This window comes from Puma concolor, chromosome E1 (genome assembly GCF_028749965.1).
Source record: "Puma concolor isolate L17-30 chromosome E1, mPumCon1.1.hap2, whole genome shotgun sequence".
Taxonomy (NCBI): Eukaryota; Metazoa; Chordata; class Mammalia; order Carnivora; family Felidae; genus Puma; species Puma concolor.
Window position 1 is genome coordinate 51,729,536 of NC_141680.1, and position 13,022 is coordinate 51,742,557.

General features: G+C 51.0%; 1 long non-coding RNA gene across 1 annotated transcript; it reads left to right on the forward strand.

Moving 5' to 3' along the window:
• The first annotated feature begins 4,822 nt into the window (after positions 1-4,822).
• LOC147574492 (uncharacterized) lies at positions 4,823-11,170 on the forward strand. The gene is made up of 3 exons (XR_015243738.1): positions 4,823-4,976; positions 9,654-9,743; positions 10,920-11,170. It is a non-coding gene; the product is annotated as an uncharacterized LOC147574492 (long non-coding RNA).
• Positions 11,171-13,022: the final 1,852 nt, after the last annotated feature.

Genomic DNA, 13,022 nt, shown 5'->3' on the forward strand with positions numbered 1-13,022 from the left:
CCGCCTGGATAATCCAGATCAAGATCCTTAACTGCATCTACAAAGACCCTTTTTCCAAATAAGGTCACACTCACAGGTGCCAGGGATTGAGACATGGACATGTCTTTTTGGGGGGGGGGTGGCCCTTCAACCCATTACACCCAGTGGGAGGTGCCCTCTCAAGGTGGCAGGGATGGCCGCTTTGCCACCCACACACCATTTCCGACAGGTGTCCAAAGCTCAGCCTAAACTTGCCAAGCCCCCAGTCAGGTTTCCGGGATGATGCCAGCATGCCCTGGGAGGACGTAGATTGGGGACCTCAACCTAGCCTTGTTCCATATTAGCTTTCTGTGGCGCCTCTGTTCTCACTCTCCCGGCCTATCTTCCTCTCTACAGGAAAACACTTGCCTCTCTACAGGTCTATAAGGCAGTGAAGATCCTCTCCTGGCTCTCTTTCTTAGCTGGGTGACTTTGGGTCAATAATTTAAACTCTCTCCTCTGTCAAATGGGGTTGTAAAAGTAGCTACCTCAGAGGGTGGCTCAAGGGTTCAAATACATTAATGTAGAGTATATAAAGCACCCACAGCAATCTCACCGCACCAAGGAAACACTCCATGAAGTTAGCTATCATTGGAAGATAAGGCAGATCCCATTTTTAAAGTTCCTTTATTCTCTAGATTTTTTTCTGGCTACGTTTTTCTTTTCTTCTAGGTTTTCTCTTTCCAAGATCTGCGTGATTTAGTACAGAGACTCAAGGACTCTGGTGTGGACCGGAATCACCCGGAGGAAACTTACAAGTGCATATGGCTGGGCCCCACCCTGGAAAATTTGATTCCATGGGTCTGGTACCCCAGATCCTACACCTCTTTGATTTTGACAAGTGCCCACATTGTTCCGATGCAACTAGACGTTGAGGCCCCTGGTCCTGGGAGAGATGCCAGGTGAAGAGGTTCTCGTCCCATGATTCTTCGATTTACCAAACAGTTGTGGGCAGGTGACCTGACCTCAGTTTCTTCAGTATCCCTTTATTTTTGTTTTAATGTGTATTTATTTTTGAGAGAGAGAAAGACACAGAGCATGAGTGGGAGAGGGGCAGACAGAGAGAAAGACACAGAATCCGAAGCAGGCTCCAGGCTCTGAGCGGTCAACACAGAGCCCGACACGGGGCTCCAAACTCAAAAACCGTGAGATCATGACCTGAGTCGGACGCTTAATCGACTGAGCCACCCAGGTGCTCCTTTCAGTATCCCTTTAAAAGGGGAATAACTGGGGCGCCTGGTGGCTCAGTCGGTTAATTGTCCGACTTCAGCTCAGGTCATGATCTCGCGGTCCGTGAGTTCGAGCCCTGCATCGGGGTCTGTGCTGACCGCTCAGAGCCTGGAGCCTGTTTCGGATTCTGTGTCTCCCTCTCTTTTTCTGCCCCTCCCCCACCCCTGCTCTGTCTCCTCAAATTTAAATAAACATTAAACAAATTAAAAAAAAAAAAAAGAAAGAACATGGTGAGCGGTTTCGCCTTCATTCTAACCCTTGGCCTTTTCTGCCCCGTTGCAGCTACTTTCATGCAAAGGTGGCTTCGTGGGCCGGAGTGACACATTCAGCCCTCCTTGCCCCACCTTTTCTCTGATGGAAAATACGGAGTCTCAAGACCAGCCTCTGGCTGGTGCTAAGGACTTCCCGTCCCTGGTTTACAGGTTCGGTCAAAGATTCAAGCGTCTCAAAGCACGGGGCTCAAAATCCATGAAGCAAACCCTCGCTGACAGAACTCTCTTCAGGTGGTCAGAGGGTTTCACCCCCTTTCTGTGGTTAGCACTCCGGGCAGAAGGGCACCCAAGAGAACTAGGGCATGGCGCATGCCCTCAGAGCAGGCCAGCAAGGGGTAGAGCCAGTCGAGGGACGGTGGGCAAGAGCAGGGCCAGCCAGCTTGAGGGAACAGAGTGGTTTTCTTAAAAGAAGAGAGAATCCAGCTCCGTATGGCAACGTCTGGTTTCCTTTGAGTGTGTGCTCCTCCCCCACCCCATTCCCCCTGCACCTGACTTAGAGGTCATTACCAGAGGTGGACGGAGCGCTGGGGCGCCACTCCCCCCTTCTTGGCACACCTCTCTGGCCTCCTGGCCTCCCGAGCCGGATGTTTGCCCTCCGTGTGGGCTGCGGGCCTGGCTGCCTCGCACCTTGTTCACCCTTGAAATTCCTGCCTTGCCCCCAGCTCGGAGCTGCTACACGATCTGCACGTGAGTGTGAACATGAGCGGGTGCGTGAGTGTGTGTGACTGACGGATGATACCCCAGCCAAAGCCTTTCAAGAGCGGCTCTACTGAGACAAAGTTCACACACCGTACAATGCGCTCGTGTAAAGTGTGCGATTCAGTATTTTCTGTGTGCCCCACCGAGTTGCATGACCGTCACCACAACCTGAGAGCATTTTCATCACCCCCAAAAGCAACCTCGTGCCCTTGAGCTATCGTCCCCCTGAGCCCCGCTCCGGCGCTCAGCCCCTGGCAACCACGAATCTATTTTCCGTCTCCACAGATTTCCCTGTTCTCAACATTTCATGTGAATGGACTCGCATAGGATACGGTCTTTTCACTTAGCATCACGGTTTCAAAGTTCACGCAGGCCGTGGCTCCTGCTAGCGCTCTGCTCCTTTTTATTGCCGAATAATATTCCATCGTGGTCGATGAGTCAGGCTTTGTCCATTCACTCACCAGTCGGTGGATGTTGAGGTTGTTTCCACCTTTTGGCTCTTATGAATAAAGATGCTGTAAACATTTATGTACGAGGTCTTATGCGAACGTATGTTTTCAATTCTCTTAGGTCTATCCCTAGGAGTGGAATTGCTGGGTCATCTGGTGGCCCTGTGTTTAAAGTAGCTGGAGCTTTTTAATGTGTTAAAGACACCCAGATCAGAGCTGGAGCAAGGCACTGGAGGTGAAAGCCCCGAGCTGCACCTGAGCTGTCTCAAGAGAGATTTATTTTTAGGCTGTGGGTATTTTATACCCGGCGAGCAGCAAGGGGAGGGGGAGACCGGGAGCCAGAGACATGCTGACGCGCTTGCTCAGGCTTCAAACGAGAGCAGGGTGCCTGGACCAGTCTGTTTTCTCACCATTTAGCTGAGTTGGGAGATAATGGGATTTGGCTTTTCCCATAAGAGCCTGACTCTACAGGGACGGGAGAAAATGGGAAGCTCTTTAAGGAAGCCATGGAGGAGCCCCAGAGCGGGGGTGGCCTGCCCTGGGGACAGTGTAGGAACCCGCCCTCTGTCGGGGAAGGATCCCCTCCAGGGACTCCCTGCACGAAGCCCGCTGCTTCTGAGAGCCGTAGTGGCTCTAAAATTTTTAGTACGTATTTATTTTTAGCATACAGTGACTATATATATATATATATATATATATATATATATATTATAGTACATTTGGAAATGAAGACCAGATGAGAAAAAAGTCAGACTTGGTCCCACCGACCAAAGATGGGCATTGTTAGTAGATAGACATTCCATTCCATTCTTCGGGGTTTTTTTTTGTTTGTTTGTCTGCTTAACGCATCGGTTGTTGGCTTTCCCCCCCTCTGCAGGGAAAAAGACTTCACTGCTTATTATCCCCTTCCCAATCGTCCATATGGAAGGAACTTGAGGGCATCACTCTGGTGGAAGGAAAGGCTGCAGGGTAGGAAAGAAGCCTCTTGGCAAAACAATATTTGTGTCAACTCAGCACTGTGCTAACTGGGGTGGCTTTGGGGAACAGCCACTGGAAATTGGGGGGATGTCAACTTCACACTCCCCATCAAAAGGGCTCCGGAAATGCCAGGCCCACACTGCCACAATCTGCCGACCAGCGGCTGGCAGCTCGCTCTGCCCCGGGTACTTCTCAGCCCCGCAGCCCGGCCGTCCCGGCCGAGTGGTGCTCCTGGCTCGCTGCTCCCGGTGTGGGGGGCCTCCCAGATCTCGCTCTAGAATCAGAGTAAGATCAGTGAGCAGTTCATTCTTCGCTGCAGCCTCTGCAGAGCTTACCTGCGCCAGGGCCGATGAGCACACGGCCCTTGTGGCTACTTGGTGTGACCTAACATCAGAAGCCGGAAAAGGAAGGAGCCACGGGTAGAGCTCCAGGACACAACATACTGGTTTCTTTCTGACTAGGGGTTTTTTTCAAGCCCCTTCTAACCCCGAAGCTCTGGCCACTCTGCTTAGACTGAGCAGAGAGGACACAGATCAAACACGATGTACCACAAGGTCCACCAGTCACTCTTGATGACGGGAGGAGCTGTCGCGGAACCGTGTGGCCATCAGGCCCAGGTGACAGCGTTCTGCTTCTCTTAATCGTGGTGGTGCTGCAGCACCAACACCTTTTGACTTCTCTCATTGGATTAGGTCTCCCGAGCCGGCCCCACAACCCGCACAAATGACCAGGGGTGTTCCCGAGGTCCCGCGTCAGTCATCGGAGCCTGGTATGTTCGCCCTTCTCCTTTACCTCCTGTCCCAGCTCACCTTCTTTCCCAGACCCACCCCTCCGGTCCACGAGGACCCCCCTGTCCCTCCTCAGAGCACGGCCGCCGCTGCAAAGGCCACACAGACACCAAGGATCGCCTGATCACCCTGGCAGGGCGGAGGGAAGGAGAGAAATGGGGAGAGAGGGTTTTGGATCCCCAGCACCAGCGGGCCTGGGACCAGACAGCTTTGCTGCTCCCTCCCCGTATGACCTTGGGAAGTTCCTGCCCCCCCCACCCCCCGGGGCTTACTTTCCTTGTGGGGGGATGGGACACGACCACACCCCACACCGGAAGCCCCTTTCGGCTCTCACGGTCCGTGACCGGAAGTGGGAAGTACAATAGGCCCAAGCACCGGAAGTGTTTCTGAACAAGCAACAGGATGGAGAAACCCTGGAGAGAGGAGTCAGGAGTTCCACCTGCTCTGTCAACCAGCGACTGGTAATGACCTTGGGCAAGCCTGCACCTCACTTCATTTGTCCCTAAAGGAGAAATAAAAATACGCATCTACGTTCTTCTCGGGTTAGTGGCAAAAGTCATGAGACGGCAGATGGGAAGATGTAAAATTTGAAAGCAAAGAATGTGAAGGTATTCAGCGGCGCTGAGTCTGCAGGTTGGGGGTGGGGGCAGGGGGCAGGGAGTGCCTTCAGGTCACTGTACCTGCCCCAAGGGTCCGGGAGCACAGTCTGTTATGAACCAGATGCCCGGATGTCCTGGTGTTTTACAGGCAGCTGTGAGGCCCAGGCAGGGCGGGGGGGACGGAGCCACCTCCTAACCGTAGGGGAGCGGCCTCTGCGGTCGGTGTGCAACCCCGGTGGGGGGCTCTGGGAAGAATGGCAAACGTGAGGGGCAGGATGTGACATTGGTCTTCGGCCCAGTCCAGAGAGGAGTGGTAAGAAACAAAATGGCGTATTCTAGAGTTGGTGACACCAGGAGTATTCTAAGAAATCAAAGGAGAAAACTAGGCCACCTGTCAGGCTCTTTTTGAAGAGCTGTAACACTCAAGAAGGGACATGGGCAAGGCCACCAGCCGGGAGCACACGTGGCCACCAGGGCCTCCTGGTCTACCAGGAAGGACACCTGGCCACCTGGGCTCCAGGCCAAGGGAGGAGAGGGACCGAGACTCCGGGGTTCCCATGACTCTGTTGGTGCAGGCTCGGCCTCACAGAAGGTCATTGTTCTCCACACCCCTTTGTTGTCCTTTCCCAGGCGCCAGGCGGGTGGAAACTGGGGAGGCACGGGCGACCCGGAGATAAAGTCTTTTTATGAGCTTCCTGATTTAGCTGAGAGAGGAACTTGGCCAACTGGCACGGTCGATGGACAATCCCCTCTACCTGGTGCCTTCTGTGAGAGGGACACTCTTCCCGGTTCAGATGGGAGGGTGCTGGCACCCTCAGGGGAGGCTTGTGCTGGGTTGCCTGGGGACAGAGGTCCAACCCAGGAGGACAGTAGCAGGTAAGAGAAGAAAGCTTTGCTCACCCTTCTGTGCCCAGCCCCACATTCCAGCAAACACATGCTCAGAAAAAGAAATCTGGCCATCACGTTTGGTGCTGTATGGACTAGCAGATCATTTCTCAAAGTTCTTCTGGAAATGTCTCCTGACTCCCCCAGGGAAAAGGAAGGTGAAGGAAGCTAAAAGGAAAGCCAAGAAAACAGCCACATAATGGGTCTAAATTCCAAATGTACAGGAGAGATTTGGAGGTGAACCCTGAAACGTCATTAGTCAGGCTCAAGAGGTTTTAAATGAGGCAGTCGGAAATGCCTAGTCTGGGAAATTAAGATGGGGAGAGCCAGAGGGAGAGGTGTTGAGATTTTAATTAAAATAAAAATTTATTCATTTATTTATTTTAGAAGGAGGTGCAGGGAGAGAAAAAAAATTTAATTTTTTTAAGTTTATTTATTTATTTGGGGTGGGGGGGGGCAGTGCACGAGCAGGGGAAGGGCAGGAGAGGGAGAGAGAGAAGGAATCCCAAGGAGGCTCCAGGCTGCCAGTGCAGAGCCTGACTCAGGGCTCAAACTCACAGCCCATGAGATCACGACCTGAGCCGAAACCAAGAGTTGGACGCTTAACTGACTGAGCCACCCAGGCGCCCCTAAAGCAAACTTTTAATACAAGACGTACATGTGCTTGATTAAATGGTCCAATAGGACAAAAAATACGCAGTGAGACGTTTACCTTTTTCTCCCTATCCCTCAGTTTCTTAGCGCTCCTTCCGAGAGGCAACTACTCTTACTGACATCCTAGGGTTCCTTACTGGATGATTTTTAGAAGTTATTTCTTACAGATCCATATGAGGCTATAGTGTTTGATATCTATGTGAATGTTATCTCCAAGGAGGGAAAGATGCTTCTCTGATTACCTCCAACGCGAAGGGACCTAAATTTATGTCCCGGCGGCAGGGACGGCGATGAGGCACCAGGCTGGGGGAGACCAGCGGTCAACAGATGCGCAAACAGAACTGGAAAACATGAGATCCTAGAGGTGCTGTGCAGAGAATTAAAATAGAGGGACGCACTAGGGAGTGACTGAGTGGTCACCTGCTTCCTTATACCAGAACTGAGACCCCTCACCCCCGGCCCCCACCTCACCCCGAGTCCCTCATCCCACTCGGGGCATCTGTGAGTAGCATGTGGGCCATCTGGAAGGTGGAGGAGGCCACCCTAACTTCTGCCAGCCCTAGACCATCTTCTAGATGCTGTTTTGTTTTAACAGATCCCTGGCGTGAACCACCTTCGTCTTCCTTGGTTTCTCCAGAGGACCGTAGAAGAAAATATGCCAGTTCAGGGAGCACTGTGGTTAGCAAACTCTTGGCACCTACTAACCGCATATCTGAACAATAAAGGAGCTCGTAAGATCCTAGATCACCCTCACAGCCTTTTACCCCCGTGTCCAACACACCAAGCCTGAGCCCCGTTCAGCTGGGGGGAAACCACCTCTCCAGGAACGAGAGCATTCCCGTTTCTTCCCTGCCCTCTCTCCTTCCTTCTCCCTTGTCTCCTTCCTCCCCTTCACAGTTTCAATACTCACGTATGTGTGCTCAGTCAATGTACTGTTTACTGTTGCCTGTTTTTTGTACTTTATATTAACAAAGTCACATGCGTGTTGTCTTCTAGAATTTGCATTTCTTTTTTTTTTTTAAGTTTACTGATTTATTTTGAGAGAGAGAAAGAGAGCGTCCGTGCACTGAAGGGGCAGAGAGAGAGGGAGAGAGAATCACAAGCAGGCTTTGCACCATCAGTGGGGCTTGAACTCGCAAACCGTGAGATCACGACTTGAGCCAAAATTGAGTCGGATGCTTACCCAGCTGCGCCCTGTAGAATTTGCCTTTCTTCATCACATTTTGGTTTCGAGATTTCTTTTCAAGTTCACACTCACAGCCGTAGTTCATGTTTGCCAATCAATAGCGTTTATTTACACTAAATGACCACAGTTTGTCTCTTCCGCTGCTGCCGGACTTTGAGGCGGTTTTCCATTTCTTACTATTGGGAACAGTGCTGTACGGAACATTCCTCTCCCTGTCTCCTGGTGCACGTGTGGGAGATAACCAAGGAGCGGAATTGCTGGCTCGGAGTGCTATGAGCAGATCTGACCTGTTAGACAAGACAGAACTCTTTCCCATGGGAGATTTCATTTGAAGAAAGTTCTCTGTAAGGTTGGAGAAAGGGAACACAGGGCTGGGTGGGCTCAGAAGTATCTTCTGTAGTCATTATGAAGGCAGCTGTGAGCTTTTGAAGAGTAATTCTGCAATTCTGATAAGTAAGAAGCAACATAACATGATGCACTTGGGCAACTACAGGAGGAACTTACCTTGCAGGATGCATTTGTTAATACACAGCGTTTCTGCTGCCATGGAATAGAATGCCCTAAGTAGAGGAAACCGTGACCCACTTAATTGCAAAAAAAGAGAGGGAGGTGGTCTGCAATCTAAAGAGGACCGGCTTGAGCACTGGGTGTTATATGCAGGGGATGAATCACTGAATTCTACTCCTGAGATCATTATCGCACTATATGCTAAGTTGGATGTAAATTTTAAAAAATATTAAAAAATAAAAAACACATGTAAAAACAGAGTCAGGGCATCCTAGCCTGTCAATGGGACTTTTCAAAGTGCTGAGTGAAAGCCAGGGGCGAGGGCCCAGTTATCCAATGGAACAGTCTCTGAGTGGGGGTCTCTGAGACACTCTCGCTGCTCAGTCAGCATGAACTTGCTTGAGGGACCATCAGTCTCTCAAGGCTTTATCTCGCCTCCTGAGCAAACTGACAAAAATCCCCCTTTGGAACCCACCTGGCTAATGCGTAGCCATAGGGACTATATTGAGGGGTATTGCTCTGTCAGCCACCTGCTGGGGCCTCCCTGTTTGGGGAGGCCTCCCTCTCTGACTCTTACCCTCTTACCTGCAGCCTGCCTATTCCATCATTTTATTCATAATAATAGGAATTAAAGCTACTCCCATGGTTTTGATTTTTCTTGTTTCTGTTCATTGGGATGCAAATGGGAATACATAGACTCATACATACACACAAATGAAAATCAAGGCCATTGGTTACCCCAGTGGATTTTATACACACCACAGGCCAAAGTGCATCCCCGTGGATGCGCTTCTCAAGATGCAGATCTGTCATGGGGTGCCCACGTGGGTGATGCCATAGCTTTCCTTCACCCGTGTCAACCAAGCGTACGTGTGACAAGATGGCTTCTTTCCATGCTTCCGTTTTCCGGTCGAGTCGCATAGTGCTTGGGAATCTGTGAAATATTTTCATCAGCCTCGTTTTATTAGATTTGTACAACCCGCTGAGCAAGCAAGAAAGGATTATTTCCAGGTATGCCGGATGAAGAAACTGAGGCCCAGAGAGGTTGATGGATTTGCCCAGGGTCACACAGCCAAGACCTGCCTTTGCTCTTCTCCCATACCACATGAGCTGGGTCACCCCATCTCTGATGCCGATACATGCTTCTCAGGAGTTCAAGTGTGATTCGGGCAGAGATTCTCTCTGTCTGGGGGGCTCCACCTGCTGAAAGTCACCAGGGAAAGTCACCCCACAGAGCGTGACGGCCAACCTATGTCATCGGGGCCCTGGCCCCAGCTGTGTCCTCCAAGGAGCCAGTCCTCGTCCTCGGAAACCATTCGCATCACCAGGGTGATAATGACCGTATAGCAGGAACGAATAGTGGCTTCCCACCTTGCTCTGATTTTCAGGTCTCTGCTCCGTTGCTGAAGGTAAAGGTCCTGAGAAAAACCAGCATCGACCGCAGCTGTCCTCAGGGATACGTGTACATTCGAGATAAGGTGAGTTGCCCCAACCATTTTATGATACTAATTGTTGGGGAACAGGATATTTGTCCTCAAACACATCAACGTGACCCTCCCAGCCTCCCTCTGCGCGGATTAAAACAAAGCCATTTGCTTATAAGAAGCGCGCCACCCCTCCCTCCCAGAACTGTAGCGTGTATAGTCCCTTTTCCCCCCCAGAAAACCGAATTTCCAGACGGCATGCCTTGCCCCAGCAGGCCTCTGTGTGGCTTGAACAAATAATGCAAAACCTCCAACCGCCCCTACAAAGAACCCGCTCCTGCCACATGGGCTCCGTTCCATTTCATTTTCTTTTCTTTTGTTTTATTTCATTCAGGTTTTTTTTATCCGACTAATGATTTTTGGTTGTTTTTTCTCCTACGCTCTCCCCCGCCCCAACACCTCCGGTTGTACACAAAGTAATTCTAAACTGTAAGCTACTCCTGACTTAACTGCTTATTAAAAACACTAATATGCTTGGCGGCTTTGATGTCTGCCCAACAACAAAGGGAGAGAGTTACTCTGGGTCACTGTAATCCTTGATTTGTCACTAAGTTATGACACCCAGCAGAGCTGTGTGACAGTGCAAATCAATCATCCTGTGCTCTCGGCGGGGCCTTCCCTGCCTCCCGCCAAGCCTCTGCAGTGTAATTAGCTTTTTTCACACTACCATAATGTACATCTGCAGTTTCAGCAAGAAAAAGAGATGGAGGAGAGCTCACTGGAAAGCACAGGCCTTAAAAAAAAAAAAAAAGTTCGTATCATGGGAAAAAAAAAGTCTGAAAGAGAAACATCAGAGACCTTTGTAAGTTTTTGCTTCTGAGACATTATACCTGAAATACACAGGCCCGGGGTACTTCGAATTGTTAAATGTAGACGTTAAAAACAGCTCCATGAAACCCTTTACGGAAGGCATATCTGATGGTGTTTATAGGGCTTCTTCTTCCTTGGGGATGGTCCGCGTCCTGTGTTTCTTCTCCAGCCCCTCCCTGCCCCTCCCACCCGCCACCGGTTGGTCATGCGGAAATTTTTGGAACCCCAGCCTTCCCTGAGCTGACCAAGATCCAGAAGGCAAGACCTCGATTGCAGCCAAGTTTTGCAAAAGTTTGCTCAAATTCTTCAGGTGGGGTGGCGTCCCTGAGTGAGAAGCTTGTTACTCTGTTCATTTTGCAGTGGTAAATAACACCGAGCAAAGAAGAAAGCCAGGGAGGAGGCTGACAGCAGGGGTGAGAGCGATTCAGGCCGTGGTGTCAGACACAGAGTGACGCTTTTGTCTTGGCCCAGGAGGGAGGCAGACAGATGAGATCCAGCGACTCCGCGCATATTGGGGGTGCTCAGGAGGCTGTCTGGTTCCTCTGGAAAACCTTCTGCCAGGGATGGGGGCGGGAGACAGCCAGGCGGCTTTCGGGCTTTCCTGGCCGGGCTTAAAATGGGCTGGGGGTTGGATGTTCTCCTCCCAGATTCTCCTTCCTTGCCTGGTTGGGGGGTATTGGACAGGGCGAGGAGTCAGGTGCAGACGGGTCACGGTGTCACCACGCAGTATCTCCTTTTCAGGTGATGGTTCGTGTTTCCTGCAGGGAGGGAAGCCACATATCCCAGGAGGCCGGAGCCCAGCTCTCCGGCGGCTCCTTCCACCCATTTTGGGTGGGATTTCGTAAGAACCCGGCCCCTGTTTCTTACATCTCTGTCCCTAGCTCCTGGGCACGCTGAGCGAATGGACAGGCTCTGACTGCACAGCCCTTCCGAGACGGTGCTGCCGGGCTCTGGGGGTGTGGGGCTCCTGCGAAGGTCCTCGTGCAGCCGTCAGGATCTTCTGCTCCCCATCAGAAGCCCGCCAGGTCGGCACTGCAAGGAAAGGAGCTCAGCAAACTCTGGAAAGATATGGAGGAAACTGAACTGCACATTGCTGAGGGACAGTCTGAAAAGCCTGCATACTGGATGATTCCAACTAGAGGACATTTCTGGAAAAGGCAAAACTACAGAGAAAATAAAAAGATCGGGGGTTGCCAGGGCTTGGGCGGGAGGGACGGATGGATAGGTGGTACACAGAGGGCTTTTAGGGCAGTGACGCTCTCCTGTGTGGTGCTGTAACAATGGATACATGTCATTCTACGTTTGTCCAAACCCATAGAATACAACACCGAGAGTGAATTCTGATCGACTTAATAGTGGTGTATCCATACTGGCTCGTCAGTTGCAACAAATGTGCCACTAAGGCGAGAGGTTAATTACAGCTTAATAACAGGTGAGGGGCGCCTGGGTGGCTCAGTCCAGTTAAGTTTCTGACTCTTTGACTTCAGCTCAGGTCATGAGCGTAAGGTTTGTGAGATCGCGCCCCTGCACTGTCAGCACAGAGCCTGTTTGGGATTCTCTCTCTCCCTCTCTCTCCCCCTCTCCCCCATGTGTGCTCTCTCTCTCTCTTAAAATAAATAAACTTAAAAAAAAAAAAAGAGGTTAATAACGGGAAATTTCCAGGGCACGGGTGGGGTATGGTGAGAATTTGTAGTTTCCACTGAATTTTGTCTTAAACCTAACTAAAATTGCTCTAAAGAGGAAAGTCCAGGGGTGCCTGGGTGGCTCAGTCGGTTAAGCGGCCGACTTCAGCCAGGTCACGATCTCGCGGTCCGTGAGTTCGAGCCCCACGTCGGGCTCTGGGCTGATGGCTCAGAGCCTGGAGCCTGTTTCCGATTCTGTGTCTCCCTCTCTCTGCCCCTCCCCCGTTCATGCTCTGTCTCTCTCTGTCTCAAAAATAAATAAACGTTAAAAAAAATTAAAAAAAAAAAAAAAGAGGAAAGTCCATCAATTTAAATTTAAAAAAGGGTCACGGAGGCAGAAGCCACAGAAATAGGAAGAAGGGAGAGGTGAGCTAGGGGAGGCTTCCCTGGGCACCTGTGATGTTTATTTTGTAATGAGCTGCCAGAGGGCATCCGCTGAAACCATGGTTACCGGAGAAACTTCCTCTCTTTCCACGACCGGCCTCCTCCTGACCTCGCTCTGAGCATTTAGTGCAGGTTACCTCCCTGTCAGTGACACGCAGACCTGAGTCAGGCCCCCATTCCTCATCAAATAATTCCCTGTTTTATGTAATGGATGGATGTCAGCAACATCTGAAAAGGCCCATCGCCTTTTCAAATATATGAAGAGAACGTTCTCTGGTGAATCCTGGGGAGGGAAGAGGTACCCCCATTTCAGAGCAGGAAGTGTTCTTTGAGACCGTGTGGTTGGAGGCCCCCAGAGAGGTTCAGCTACCTGGCCAAGGGCACACAGCCAAGCATG